General features: G+C 43.9%; 1 pseudogene; it reads left to right on the forward strand.

Annotated features, from left to right (window-relative positions):
* The first annotated feature begins 11,796 nt into the window (after positions 1-11,796).
* On the forward strand, positions 11,797-14,244 carry LOC134205578 (ATP-dependent RNA helicase SUV3 homolog, mitochondrial-like; annotated as a pseudogene).
* Positions 14,245-14,503: the final 259 nt, after the last annotated feature.

A 14,503-nucleotide genomic window follows, 5' to 3' on the forward strand; every position in this document is an offset into this window, starting at 1 on the left:
GTCCCATCTACAAAAAGGGCGATAAGCTGGATTGTAGCAACTACGCGCAATCACATTGCTGAACGCCGCCTACAAATCTCTCCCAAATTTTATGCCGTCGACTAACACCAATTGCAAGAGTTCGTGGGGAGTACCAGGCGGGATTTATGGGAGACGCTCTACCACAGACCAGGTGTTCGCCATACGTCTGGTATTGCAGAAATGCCGCAATACAACGTGCCCACATCATCTATTTCGACTTCAAAGCCGCATATGATACAATCGATCGGACCAGCTATGGCAGCTAATGCATGAAAACGGTTTCCGGATAAACTAGTACGTTGATAGGCGACGATAGATCGGGGATGTCGTAGTTCGAGTTTCAGGGCATTCTCGAGTCCCTTCGAAACGCGTGAGGGGTTACGCAAGGTGATGGTCTTTCGTGTCTGCTTTCAACATCGCTTTGGAAGGAGTAATACGAAGGGCAGGGATTAACACGAGTGGTACGATTTTCACGAGTCCGTCCAGTTATTTGGTTTCGCCGACGACATTGATATCATGACACGTAACTTTGAGAGGATGGAGGAAGCCTACATCAGACTGAAGCTAAACGGATTGGACTAGTCATCAACAGTCGAAGACGAAGTACATGAAAGGAAGAGGCTCAAGAGAGGTCAATATAGCCACCACGAGTTTCTATCGGTGGTGACGAAATCGAGTGTTGAAGAATTCGTGTACTTGGGCTCACTGGTGACCGCCGATAACGATACCAGCAGAGAATTCAGGCGCATAGTGGCTGGAAATCGTACGTCTTTGGACTCCGTGAACGCTCCGATCAGATAGAGTTCGCCGCCGTACCAAACTGACTATCTACAAACGCTTATAAGACCGGTAGTTCTCTACGGATACGAGACCTGGACGATGCTCGTGGAGGACCAACGCGCACTGGAGTTTTTGAAAGGAAAGTGTTGCGTACCATCTAGGTGGGGTGCAGATGGCGGACGGTACGTGGAGGAGGCGAATGAACCACGAGTTGCATCAGCTGTTGGAGAACCATCCATCGTTCACACCGCGAAAATCGGAAGCTCGCTGGGCCGGGCACATAGCCAGAATGTCTGACGATAATCCGGTGAAAATGGTTCTCGACAACGATCCGACGGAACAAGAAGGCGATAATATTGATGCATCGCAAATCCCAGGATCATATGCGATTTTGTGATAATGTACCGCTTCTTTGCACCACTCTCCTCATTGCTTCCTCGAGCGCTATATTGAACGTAGATTCGAGGTGCATCACCCTGCTTTAATCCATCAAAGGTATCAAATGATGTTGATATTTCATCCGCAACTTACATTTGATTTCAATCCGTCCAACGTTATACGAATCAGCCGTATCAGTTTCGCCGGAAAACCTGTTCTATTTGCCATAATTTATGCGGGCAAGGTGGATCGATCAGGTGGAGGACGATTTGCGGACCCTCCGCAGACTGCGTGGTTGGGAAGTGCAGCCATGGACCGAGCTGAATGGAGAAGACTTTTATGTGCAGCACAGGCCACTCCGGCCTTAGTCTGATAATAATAAATAAAAATAAAAATATCTTGAAGCTAGCACTATGATACTTTTATGCCCAGGGAAGTCGAGACAATTTCCAATCCGAAAATTGCCTAGACCGGCACCGGGAATCGAACCCAGCCACCCTCAGCATGGTCTTGCTTTATAGTCGCACGACTAAGGAGGGCCCCTATTATTTAAAAGTAAATATCCAGTTTCGAAGTAACACAAAAATGCTCAAAAACTTTATTGAAATTCCGAAATTTCCTCCCGCTCCACTCCACCCACTCTGCAAAATCAATAAACCCGAAAAAAGTATTTTCTACGGGTGACATTTATGCTTATTCTGCGTCACGCATTAGGTGAAGTGTGAAGTGTTTCGTATCAGTGAGAATTATCAATACCTTCCATTAAGTCTCCCTCGAGTCATTCCATTCGGAATGTAGAAAGCACGATTTAACCTTCACATAGTGCGAAATGCCCGCCATGTGCAATGATCGAAAGGGAATTTGCTGACAGACAAGGCTATGGTGGCAGCCAGCTGGAAGGAGCACTTCGAAGGTTTGTTGAACGGTGAAAATGGATGTGTATTAAGGAGCAGGTTGGACATAGTTAGCGACGGTCAAGCTGTGGAACCACCAACGCTGGACGAGATAAAAAAGGCTCTAAACGAGCCGAGCTGAAAAACAGTAAAGCTGCTGGGAAGGACGAGATCGTGGTCGAGCTTCTCAAACACGAAAGTGAGCAGCTGCATCAATTGATCCATCACATTATCGAGAAAATATGTACAGAATCTCCAAACGATTTCTATCGAAATACACGAAGGGTCTCCTTCAAAATCCCTATAAAATTTCGTTCGAAATCGCCGAAGCTTTTTGTTCGGAATTCTCAAACGTTTTCATTCAAAATACCCAAAAGATTCTTTTGCAAATCAAAGAATTTTTATCGGAATTTCTTCAAAATCCTTGACGAATATTACGGAGCCTCCTAATGATTATGTTTTTTAGAATACTAAAAGAATTTTGATTGGAACGTGTTCAGAAAATCATTTGAATATCTAACTTCTTACTAAATACTTACGTGGCATCCAGTCCTTGGTACATCCTCTTGAAGATCCAAGACATTAATGTAACGGCTGTCCGTTCTTCTTTAAAAATAACTGCAAAATAAATCCTTAACATTGGCACATAGATTTCGGTATATTGCACGATGGATCAAGCTGTGAGTTGTGACTTCGTGTCTGCTCGGGCATCCCATTTAGACTTTCCGATAAGTCGCTATAAAGGTACCGTGCACGAAGGTGATGACGAAATCTGAATGAAATTTAGAGATAAAAAGTAAGCTCCTCTAGAATTAATATAAACTTACCAAAATAGATAATTATGAACTTTTTTCCCACATTGAAAATTGTAACCCGGTGAAAATGGTTCTTGATGGCGATTTGACGGGCATGAAAAGCGAGCACAGCTGAACGGTCAGGGAGATGGTTTACGGCTGCGTGGATTGCGTAATTGGCGACGTGGAGTAGTGGACCTAGCAATATGAGGATACGTATAGTTTGCCTGAAAAGGTGAATGAAAATTAAAACTACAACTAAATCAGAATATCAGAATAAACAAAGCAAAATGATCAATAGTATGCCCCCTTGAATTTAAATTCGCGTGGTCTAATAACAAGTTCTACGCCTCCACTCAAATCAACGTGAAATCAACTTTTGAAAATCTGACTGGCTTTACTCAATAATAGACCCTCTATAATAGTCAATTGAGGTTGTTAGAAGCAGAGGGGTGTAAGTGACATTTTGGTCAAAATTGAGTTGGCTACAGCACAAATATGCTTTGGTTTTCGAGCTTTGCGGCAATATGTTGATATAGTTTGTACGATGTTTATGAAAAGTGTGAAAATTTACAGAAAATTAGTATTCATTCAATTTGTATGAAGCAAAAAAAAATATTGTAAAACTTTGTCCCCATTTTTCTGAAAACAAACTTTTTGTCATTTACACCCCTTTGCGTTTGACCCCCTCAATTGCTTGCCTATAGTCGACCCTTTGAGTGATTGCCAAATTCCGTTGCGGGATGCTCTTCCCTTTTAAGGACTACCTAAAATATTCCTAAAACTGACACTCTCAGACACAAAAGTGTACAAAAATAATCCGTGGTATTTTTCCTCGTTTGTCGTGAAGATCACTGCGTCCAGATTTTAGGACTATTGTGATATACCCTTTACTGTGAAATACGCAAGTTATCTCATAACATGTTTGTCACTGAGATACCTTGGTATCGACTGAACTCAAGACCATATATTATTGATGAATAGAGATCCTGATTTACGTATGTACTCCCCATTCTGGCGAGACTAGCTTTATGAAGCCAACCACGTCCTTGGGGATGAATCCATATGTCAGCAGGCCCTAAAGGGCTTGCTGAGAACTTTGAACCTACGTTGGGTGAGTGCACTGCAATAGCAGAGGATGTGTTCTGATGTTTCTCTCTCCTCGTCACAGAAGCGGCAATTTGAGGTTTGGATTGCTCCGATCTTTTGTAGATGGTATCTGGGGGCAGTGTCCAGTTATTAGACCGGTGTAGATGTTGAGATCCTTTTGATGAGACCTAATAGTTGTTGGGTTTTCTTGTTAATCGTTACGAGCCTTTTGATTGGCTCGTATGGGGAAGTGCATTCCAGTTTGATGTGATTTGACTGACCATATATTTGTTCATTCCATTTTACAGAGCAGTCTGAGATCCCGCAGAAGGCTCAGGGCCAATGAACCTTTCATTAGATCCATTCCTGGCTAGCTCATCAGCAATCTCGTTTCCCTCTAGACCCGTATGTCCTGGGATCCAATATAGGTGCTCATTGCGTATGGATAAGTTTTCAAAGCCAGAATGCATTCCCACACTAGCTTTGAGTTACAAGTGTAGTTATTAAGCGACTTAGTGCGCTTGGCTGTCAGAGAAAATACATATTTTGCAAATCTATACTTTCTCCTCAGGCAAATACACGCATTCTAATATTGCATATATTTCCGCCTGAAATACTGTGGCCACTGTCCTAAGTGGACAGAAATTTTGTTGTAGGGCCATAGATTCCGGATCCTGTCAGATTATTCATTTTCGAACCATCTGTAAGAAATTTATAGAGCCTGTTGGAACGGTCCACCTCCTTCCCTCCTGGCGGGAAGGAATGAACACATCAGGTAAGTCATAATTGACTCCGTTTCCATCCGATCACTACAAATTCCTATTGCGGATTTATGCAAATTCATTTAATATGCTGGGTGACCTGGTCTCCCGACAGCAGTTTTTTTCTTTAACCTTAGAGCACTTTTTTCCGCTTCCAGCTTTATGAATTGATCTAACCGGGGCAGGTGAAGCTGTGCGTCTAGGGCCAAAGTGGGTGTACTGAACTGCACCAGTGATGGCTATGCAAGCGTTGCGTTGGATTTTGTTGAGCTTAGCCCTTAGCACCTCATTAGTTTTAGGCCCCAGACAAGGGAAGCGTAAGTTGTCCTGGGACGGACAATGGTTTATATATCCACATGATCATACTTGGTTTTGGCCCATCTTTTACAAGGGTTTTGAACAAACCCAAAGTGTATTGAGACCTTTCTGCTGGATTGGAGATGAGAGTTCCAATTAAGCTTTGCGTCGAGTATGACACCTAGATATTTTACTTCACTTGAATAAACTAATTGTGTTTGATTCAAGAAAAGTTCAGTTGTACCTTTCTCCGTTTGGTGAAAGGGATAATGGAGTTTTGTAGGATTTATGCCTAGTTGATACTTTTGACACCATGAAAATGTGATTTAGGGCAGATTGCATTCTTTCCACGATAACACTTTCGAATTTGCCTCATAATGAACAACGTCATCAATCATCCAACCACTTCGAAGCCTCTTCTCTCTAAGCTGTCTAAGCTCATCCACCACCAGTGACCACAACAAAGGGAAAGCACTCCGCCTTGCAGACACCCCTTGTTGCTTTAACGATGATGAACCGCTAAGCTCAGAGGAGATTTTCCGATTAGCTAGCATAGCATGTACCAGGTAACAATGCATGGGTCGAATTTTCTCCTCAGCATTGCTGACCCTATAGACGAATAAGAAGCGTTATCAATGCGCCCTCAATATCAAGAAATGCTACAAGAGCAATTTCTTTTGCATTAAGTGTTTTTCGATTTTGAACTACCGTATGTAGTGCCGAGATCGTAGATTTTCCACTTTGATAAGCAGTGGTTTTTGACAAAGGCATTGCTTTCATAAATTTGTGATTTATGTACTCGCATAGTACCTTTTCCATAATTTTGAGCATGACAGAGGATAAACTTATCGGCCTGAATGCTTTGGGGTTGTTTTATCTCTCTGCCTGCCTTCGAATGAAGACAGCCGGATTTGACGCCAATCGTTAGGTATGTGCCCCAAAATCAGACTCGCCTTAAAAATCTCAACCAGATTGGAACCAGTTTTCTCCTCTTTTGGATCAACGCTGGAAATATTCCATCCATGCCAGGAGACTAAATGGCTCGAAAGATCTCACAGCCTCTCAACCCTGGCCCAGTGAAACTTCCTTTGCAACCTTTATTGCGTCTTTTTGACCAGAAACCCATGATTGGATCTCTTGTGGATCTGGCAGCAATTCAGTGCCTTGGTCGCCGATGCTCGACTCAGGGATTGAATCGGAGAGTGGATCTTTAACAATTCGCTCAGTGTATCACTGGGCTCTACGTGAGCGAACCATCCGTCTTTCGAGGCTACCCACACCATTGGGTGGTCTTTTGAAAGAGTTTTTGGAGTCTGGCCACTACGGGTGTATTCTATGCTTTCACACATTAGAATCCACGATTTCCGTTTGGCTGACCTTATTTCTTTGTTGTAGTTCGTCAGGGCCTTTCTGTATAGGCTCCAATCGCCGGTTCGCTTAGCACGATTGAACTCCCTACGCGCAGTTTTCCTAAGCTTCTCAAGAGTTTTTTCCACCATGGAACGTCTCTACTCGAACTAGTTGATTTAGTTGGACAGCTCTCTTGGTAGGCGTTAAGGATTTTGTTTTAATGGATTGGACGCATCTTCCTTGTGTTATGGACTTGAGTCTTGTTTCTATGTGTACTCTTCGGATCGTAGGATGGCTAGTGATTCCCAATCAGTTTTCTTAGGATCTTTAAACGTTTTTCCATCGTTAGACCCCTTCCCATTCGAAGATGATGTGTTTATGGTCTGACATTGATATTTCTTCAGAAACATGCCAGTTTTTATTTTATCAGAGATAGACCGACTCATAGAGTCAAGTCCAAACTTCCTGACGAATGGAGTTTTCAAACGTGGGCTTGTCACCAACATTACAAATGTCAATGTTCTTGGAAGAGAAACTGTAACAGGTACTCACCTCTGGTGTTTATATTGGTACTTCCCATACGGTGTGATGTGCATTTGCGTCGCACCCTATGACGAAGGGATGTTTGTGTCGGTGGCTGAAGCCGAGCGCAGCTATTTCTGGAGGAGATTTCGTCCACGTCACCTGGGAAGTATGCGAGACCACCAAGATCTCTACTCCTCTGGCGGAAGGTACCTCCATCCTGACCCCTCGATGTCCCTTTATGAATTCTGAGATTGGAAAGTATTTACAGTTGTTATGTAATAAAATAGCCGCTCTAGGAGAAGCTGGCTGTCATCATATAAACTTACATGAGTGTTGTGGAATACCTTGTATTCTGGATTTATTGACCCATGGCTCTTGAATGAGGAACGGTTAATTCTCTTTGGTGAACCTCCGACAAAGCACACCGTGGCGCTCTCAGCATGGTGGAGGTTCACTTGCAGCTTTAGTCGCCATTTCCGGGGTTCCCGCTTTTTCGGACGACGACTGTCCGGCTTTGGATTTGCGGATCATCAGGATGTCGTTTGGTATTACAGTCTGGTTTTCTCTCTCTCCTTTAGCAACCTGGCCGCCAGTTTCGCCTCTGTGGTCAAACTGTCTTTTGCACCCCTTTGCCCTGTTTGAATACCTTTGGTTTGGTACCACTAGAGCAGGGGTCGCATGTAAGCTTCGAGCTTTAGCGGACAGACTAGCCTTTAGAGGCGGACAGACTAGCCTTTATGGTGCTTTTGGGTGAGATTTACTAACCTCGCCCGAACCGGGCTTCCTCAGATTTCTCTTGGGTCAGCTGTTAGCGAACCTCGCTGAACAGGAGGCCTCCTCAGATTGCTCTTGGGTCGGCCTTCCAGTCGGATTGGCGGTAGCGCAGTCGGTTGATCTGTAATCTCTGTTGGATTTCACCTCGGTAGTTGAGGGTGTTTGGACTTCTTCAACTTTCCATCGACGCACCCTCACTGTGAAGATCCATTCAACATAGATATCTTTCAGAATGGATCGTTTCACAATACAATTAGTTGTTGTGATTCATTTTTGGCTTTCTATGAGAGCCTTTATTCGGTCGTCATCTGCTGGAGCTTTGTGGAAGAATGCTCGGATCATCTCTGGGTGGAATCGCCACTTCGTCCATTGCCATCAACTCTGACCTTCCCAGGGTTTCGGATGGGGATACCCTCAACCACTCAGCAGTCTCTTGATCCTTACAGATTAGAACCATGTAACCGGACTTGTAGATGAGGTTGTTGAATTTGGGTTTTATTGGCTCGTTTCGCTGTTGAACTACTCTGAGCAGGAGTGCTTCTTGTAGAAGGTCTAGCTGGGCTGTAGTGAGTTGGACGGTGGAAAGTCTTGGTATTATCCCGACCTTCACGCCTTTGGCCATATCACTGTAGCTGATACCAGCTGTTTTCCTCATGGGTGGGTTTTGTTGTCCAGACACGTTTTCTGAGGCGCGGTTTGAGGACTGTTGGGCGCCTCTCTCGATCCAGATGGTGCTTCACCTTTTTGTTTGGGGTCCTCTGTGGCGGATTTGTCTAGGTCGTTTCTCGAGCGTTTTGAGGAAGTGGGCTCGCTCTCCTTATTCAGGATTATGGACAAGGCCTCATTCCGGTCTTTTCCTTCTCCGGAGAGTTCTAAGCTGCTTCCTCTGCAGCGGTGTGAGTGTGGGGATTTTCTTTCTCGGAGCACCCTTGGCTTCCGTAGAACCCTTGTTATCTTCGGATCCTTTGCTACTTGCTAAAGATTTTGGGGGTTGATGATCCTTATACCATCATCTTCGTTATCTTCCATGTCCAACAGGTTGGAGTCGGTCGATGAGGGGTTGTAGATCTGGATCAGCTTTGTCGAAACATGTGCTGCTCCGGGAGATAGGCGTTGAGGGGCAGGATATTTCCATCTTCTCCTGCGAACTACTGAGTAGCTGGTCTTCGTAGAAGCGACTCAGAGTATTCTCCGCCTCTCACCGACTGAGAGAGGCAGTCGTCACCTTGAGGGTTGTTTGTAGAATTTGCCTCATTTTGGTCCCACGAGTAGCTGAATAAATGTCCGCTGCCATCGCCGTAGTGCCCGCATAATTACAAACTGTACATGGATATTTTCGTGCGGTCAACAACAGTATCCTTTACATGACCTGTAAATGAACAATCTTATATAAAGTTTTAACAGTTTGTGGTACGGTTATTTGACAAATAACAATATGTTGAATGGGTTGTTAAGTTATGTCACCATAAAAATCTTCTGTTTTCGCGTCAAAATTTTCGCTCAACAGTATGATAAAATGTTGACATATAATGCAGGAAATAAAGAACATTTTGGAGACAGCATTTATATGTTGACATTTAGTGATGTTGTCGAGCAGTTATGGTTTAATCGATCGGAAGTATTCGATAACCGCAACGTAAACTGTGACTATATATCTTACATCGTAATAATGATTCTGACCATATAACATGCTGTTTTTTATTATGCGGGGCAAGGGCTGCTTATTGGGTGTTCGCCCTGGTGCACCCAGGCTCCGTTCGCGGTTGAGCATTTGAACCCCTCAACCATTCAGCCCTCACGGTCGCATGACACCTTGGCATTGGGGTTTATCCATTTTGCTTTACACGATGGCGAATAACAGCCATCGCAACCTTCCTCCTTCACCAGGGCTTAGGACCTGTAGCTCAAGTTCTCAATAGTTTCACAATCTTTCGGACAAACACTACAGCGAACCATCATTGCTAGCGGAGTTAGTGGTATTTCGAGAATTCGTGCAAAAAAAATCCGTGCTGTTTCGAGAAACCGTGTAAAAAAGCCATGCAAAAAATATCCGCGTAAAAAAAGTAACCGGGTAACCGGCTATTAAAAACTTACCAGAAGTAAATTCAACGCGATGCTGCGTTCTCGAATCAACACGGTTTGAGGGTTCCTCGGAATCACCTCGGGGAGCAACAGCTAATCGCATATCATCGACCGGCCTAAGAAACGAATTTCAAATTTGGAACTTTCGACTAAACGTCCGATCACTCAAGGCATGCCTTTGTCCATCATCATCTTCGACAGCGGTACACGGAACAAGAGTGTCTATATTTCCTCGGGCAACCTTCATCAGCTGTTCGTCAAAAACCATGTCGAAAAGACGGATCTCTTTATCAAGCACACAATACTGCACCGCTGACAGCTTTGGCCTGGCATGGTAAAGAATGTGAATGGCTGCAAACAACTAACCCATCGAATCGCCTCCAAGTGTTAAGTTGATTTCAAATCCTTATATTTCCCCTGTTTCTGGACGCATGTACGCCTCAATAGCTTGCTCTATCGTGGGAGTAAATATCAACAATAGCACCAAACTTGCCCTCTCTGTTTCAGTTTCTTGAACAGTGGGAATTAAAAAGCAATCCGGTTTTGCATGAGTGCATGAGTTGCAATAGCAACCACATCCTGATCTCCAAATCAGCGGGATAATTTTGCGATGGATGGGGTTGGCGTTTTGTATTCAAGATTGCCTTCAGGTTCGGCGACATGCCAAGTCTCATATGGTCTGAAATCCGTCCTTTTCTTCTTACCCTCCTTTGTCGTCGTCGTCGAAAATCCATACGAACATTATCAAATCCAAATAGCACGTTTAGATCTCCCGTATTCATTTTAATGATGAATTTCACCTTATTAAAAACGTATTTTTCACCGAACAAAACAAACTCACAAATTAACAAACGAAAACTATCAAAAATCGCGTGAAAACCACCAAGCGAATCTGTTTTCAGGTTTTCATTAAACACAACATGGCGACGAAATAGCGCCGACGTCGTTCACGTCAAGTCCGCAGTGTTGCGAGAAAATTGTATTAGCAATGGATATAATATTATATCCAATTTGTGTAATTTTACACAACTGCGTTGGTTCTTAATTGGTTGCATAATTTTCGATGTAATATTCAATGCTTTGTCGATTGAATATTACGCAAATGCGACGTGAGGGAAATTGAGAAATTTGTTTTTGTGTAATTTTCAAGCAATGTAAAATTACATCAAAATAAATGTTAACATGCATTACGATTTTGGAATTACATTGCATTTTTGATACATCGCTTAAATTACATCGATGCACATTACATTATTTTTGCTGTGTATAGAAGTACAACTTTTCCATTGCCCTTATAATCCGAGACACTTCTCGGTTTGACAGTATTTACTTTCACACGGAGTTAAGGCTGCCTCACACCTCGGGAAAATTTTCCAGCGGATTTTGAGCCCGTGTTTTTAAATGGGGTGGGATTTTGATTTTCCGTGTCCAAATTCCGAAAACATCGCATATGCAAAAATGCATGAGGAAAAAATCCGCACAAATTCCGAGGTGTGGGCTACCTTAACTGCCTTACACTCGGGAAATTTTCCGCCGGATTTTGATCCCGTGCATTTTAAATGGGGCCGGATTTTGATTTTCCGTGCCCAAATCCGAAAACATCGCATATGCAAAAATGCATGGGAAAAAATCCGCGGACCAAATTCCGAGGTGTGAGGCTACCTAGGCTTCGTGAAATGCATAAAACAGGGCGAATATCGCCATTTTCCTCAAGCGCGACAAATAAATTTCATTTGACAACCGCTTTCCGTTGCCGTTCTGTTTCCGTTGTCATTGCGTTCAGACCTTAAATACATACTGTATACAGACGATACTGAAGGGCAAGAATTTGACATTGCTTTAAAAAATGTCGTACGTGCGCCGTTCCAGTCGGTGAATTCGTTGGTCGCGTAATCAGAACGGTTTCTGATGTGTTTTCGTTTTTCGGAACAGCTAATTGAGCAAGTTCAAACAAATTAGTCGTATATATAAAATCGTGCTTAAATTTAGCACAAAGAGGTAGCCAATTTACAGGAGTTTCTGTGATGTGATTATTTTGGTTGTGTTGCCAAATATGATCAAATTCAGCCAGCGCTTGTCGCTTCGTGGTTTTGCGATTCTGAACTCGACCCGGCTTCTTCAAAGTCGTCCCACCGTAGTTCCGTTGTGGGTAGCGTCACGCGGCAAGAAAGAGCAGTGGACGCTTGTTTACTCGTACCAATCCGCCCAACCCGGATGACATCAATGTGGGCGCTGAGCTGACCGGGCACACTGGATAAGGCGAGAAATGCTGAAAGTTATTTTGAAGTTCAGTAACCGGAAGGAAATCCGGTTCTTATGTTTGGAAAATGGAATCGACTCATTGCAGCAGCGGCGTTCACCAGTTTCGAAGGTATTGTATGGAAACGGATGCCTTGCCAGCGGATTTACATGTTGTGCTGGACATTCTGCAGGGTGCCGGGCATGTGGATGATATTTTCCCGTACTTTCTCCGGCATGTGAAGCAAATTTTTCCCCACTTGGAATGCATGGACGATTTAAAGAAAATTTCTGATTTGCGGCAACCGGCAAATTGGTACCCAAGTGCGCGGGAATCAATGGAGAATAATATTCCATTCGGGACCTACGAATTCGGAAAACTTACCATGCGATGGAACGGTTTTATCCGCCAAATCGGGTGTCTATTGCGGACCGCTGAAACTGCTGGCCAGTGAGGGTCTACAACAAAAGTAATCAACGTGGAACGCCTTGCGATTTGGTAACGGGAGGAGAGAAAATTCGCAGATCCAACAGGAATCCTTCTAAGCATGTCGCGTGTACAGTGGAGATGACGTCAATCACCACGCCATGTAAGTATCGGACATCAAGGACAATTAATTCTATATTTTACTTAACTCACGAAGCAAGGTATCATATCAAATGTAAGAAAATAAAAGATTTATTAGGTGTACAATTGCTAAAATTCAATAATACATAGCAAGTATGAAATAAGACCCCACTTCGGTATGTGAACAGTGTTCAAGAGAAAGACAATAACCACTTTTTTTCATTTTTATCGTAGATGAAGTCGCTGTAATCGACGAAATTCAACTGCTGAAGGACGTTGGTCGAGGTTGGGCATGGACGCGTGCTCTTTTGTCTCATGGCCGAGAAATTCACGTGTGCGGTGAGCCAGGAACGATAGATCTTTTGCAGAAAATGTGCGATACCACAATGAGGCAATAGAAGTTCGAAACTACAAACGACTGACAGCTTTGCCATAGAAGATCAAGCCCTCCAGACGCTGGACAACGTCATGCCGGGGACTGTATCGTATGCTTCAGCAAAACGATATCTACTCGGTGTCCAGAGAAATCGAAGCGTAAAGAAGTGGCTGTTATCTACGGCGGTTTACCTCCAGGGACGAAACTGGCACAGGCAGCGAAATTCATGATCCGGAGAATAGTTGTAAAGTTTTGGTGGCAACCGACCCATCGGCATGGGCCTAAACTTAAGCATTCGAAGGGTGATTTTTACTCGATCATCAAACCAAATGTAAACCAGAAAGGGGAAAGAAGGGATACAATTTCAGTGTCGCAAGCGTTACAAATCGCCGTAGACCGGTCGATATGGCATGAATGGGAGGAAGGATTCGTGACAACGTACAAACCGGAGGATCTTCCAACTTTGAGGAACATTTTGAGTCAAACACCTGAACCTTTGACGCAAGCCGGTCTTCATCCACAGCAGATATGATTGACTTTACGCCTACCATCTCCCAAATCTACCCTAAGCAATCTGATGGAAATTTTCATATCGCTCAGCACGAGACGACTCCCTCTATTTTATGTCAATACGGACGATTTCAAATTCTAGCTGAAACCATTCAACACGTCCACTTCCTCTTCGCCTCTATCATCTTCTGCTGTGCTCCGATCAACCGCCAAATGCCATTCGTATGCTCCATGTTCTTGAAGTACGCCAGACGCTACAGCAAAACAGGCCAATAACCTTGATTGGCTGTGCACCAGTGTGGCTGGCCATTCCCTCCTCGGACGATATGCCTCGTCCATTTGGAAGCCGTCTTCGACGTTCTGGATCTGTATCTGTGGTTGAGCTATCGTTTCCCGGATCTGTTCCTGGAAAAAACTGCGCGACATCCAAAGAGAACTGGACGACATTATCCAGCAGGGTGTGTTCCGAATCACCAAACTTGAAGAACTCGGAAACGGCTGTGTCCACCAACACCCCGGACGAGGACTCGTTCGTGATGCGACAGAAGAAGAGCAATACTATCGCGAAAACGTGCCTCGGGGACTTACCGAGCGACTGTTGGCCCAGGGTTTGCTGACGCCGTCAATGCTGCAGGAGTTGAAGGCCGAGTGGGATCATCAGGCGAAAACAAAATCTGGCGCCGGAATTGATGACGATGATGATGATCCGTCTGGTAAGAAGGGAAGAAGAAAAACCAGGAAATTTAAGTGAACCGTTGAAGCCTGGATGAATGCTGAGCTAGAATAAAAAATAAAGTTGGACCGTATACATGACCAGAAGTTTGGTGTGCTGAAAGAAAAGCATCCTTCAATAATCGTTGCAGTGGTTGAAATGGAGCATCGGTATGTACGTCGTTTTGATGAGAAAGCTTCATAAGCTGCGGTGAGTAGGTCACAACATTTTTTTGATAAAACTGACATGAAATGAAATCTTGTTGGTGATTGTTCAATGGGTGCAATGACTATTATTCGAAAATTTGGATTTCTACAATTTGTGTACCGCGAGTGTACCATATTGTGCGCAGTTA

This window comes from Armigeres subalbatus, chromosome 1 (assembly GCF_024139115.2).
Source record: "Armigeres subalbatus isolate Guangzhou_Male chromosome 1, GZ_Asu_2, whole genome shotgun sequence".
Taxonomy (NCBI): domain Eukaryota; kingdom Metazoa; phylum Arthropoda; class Insecta; order Diptera; family Culicidae; genus Armigeres; species Armigeres subalbatus.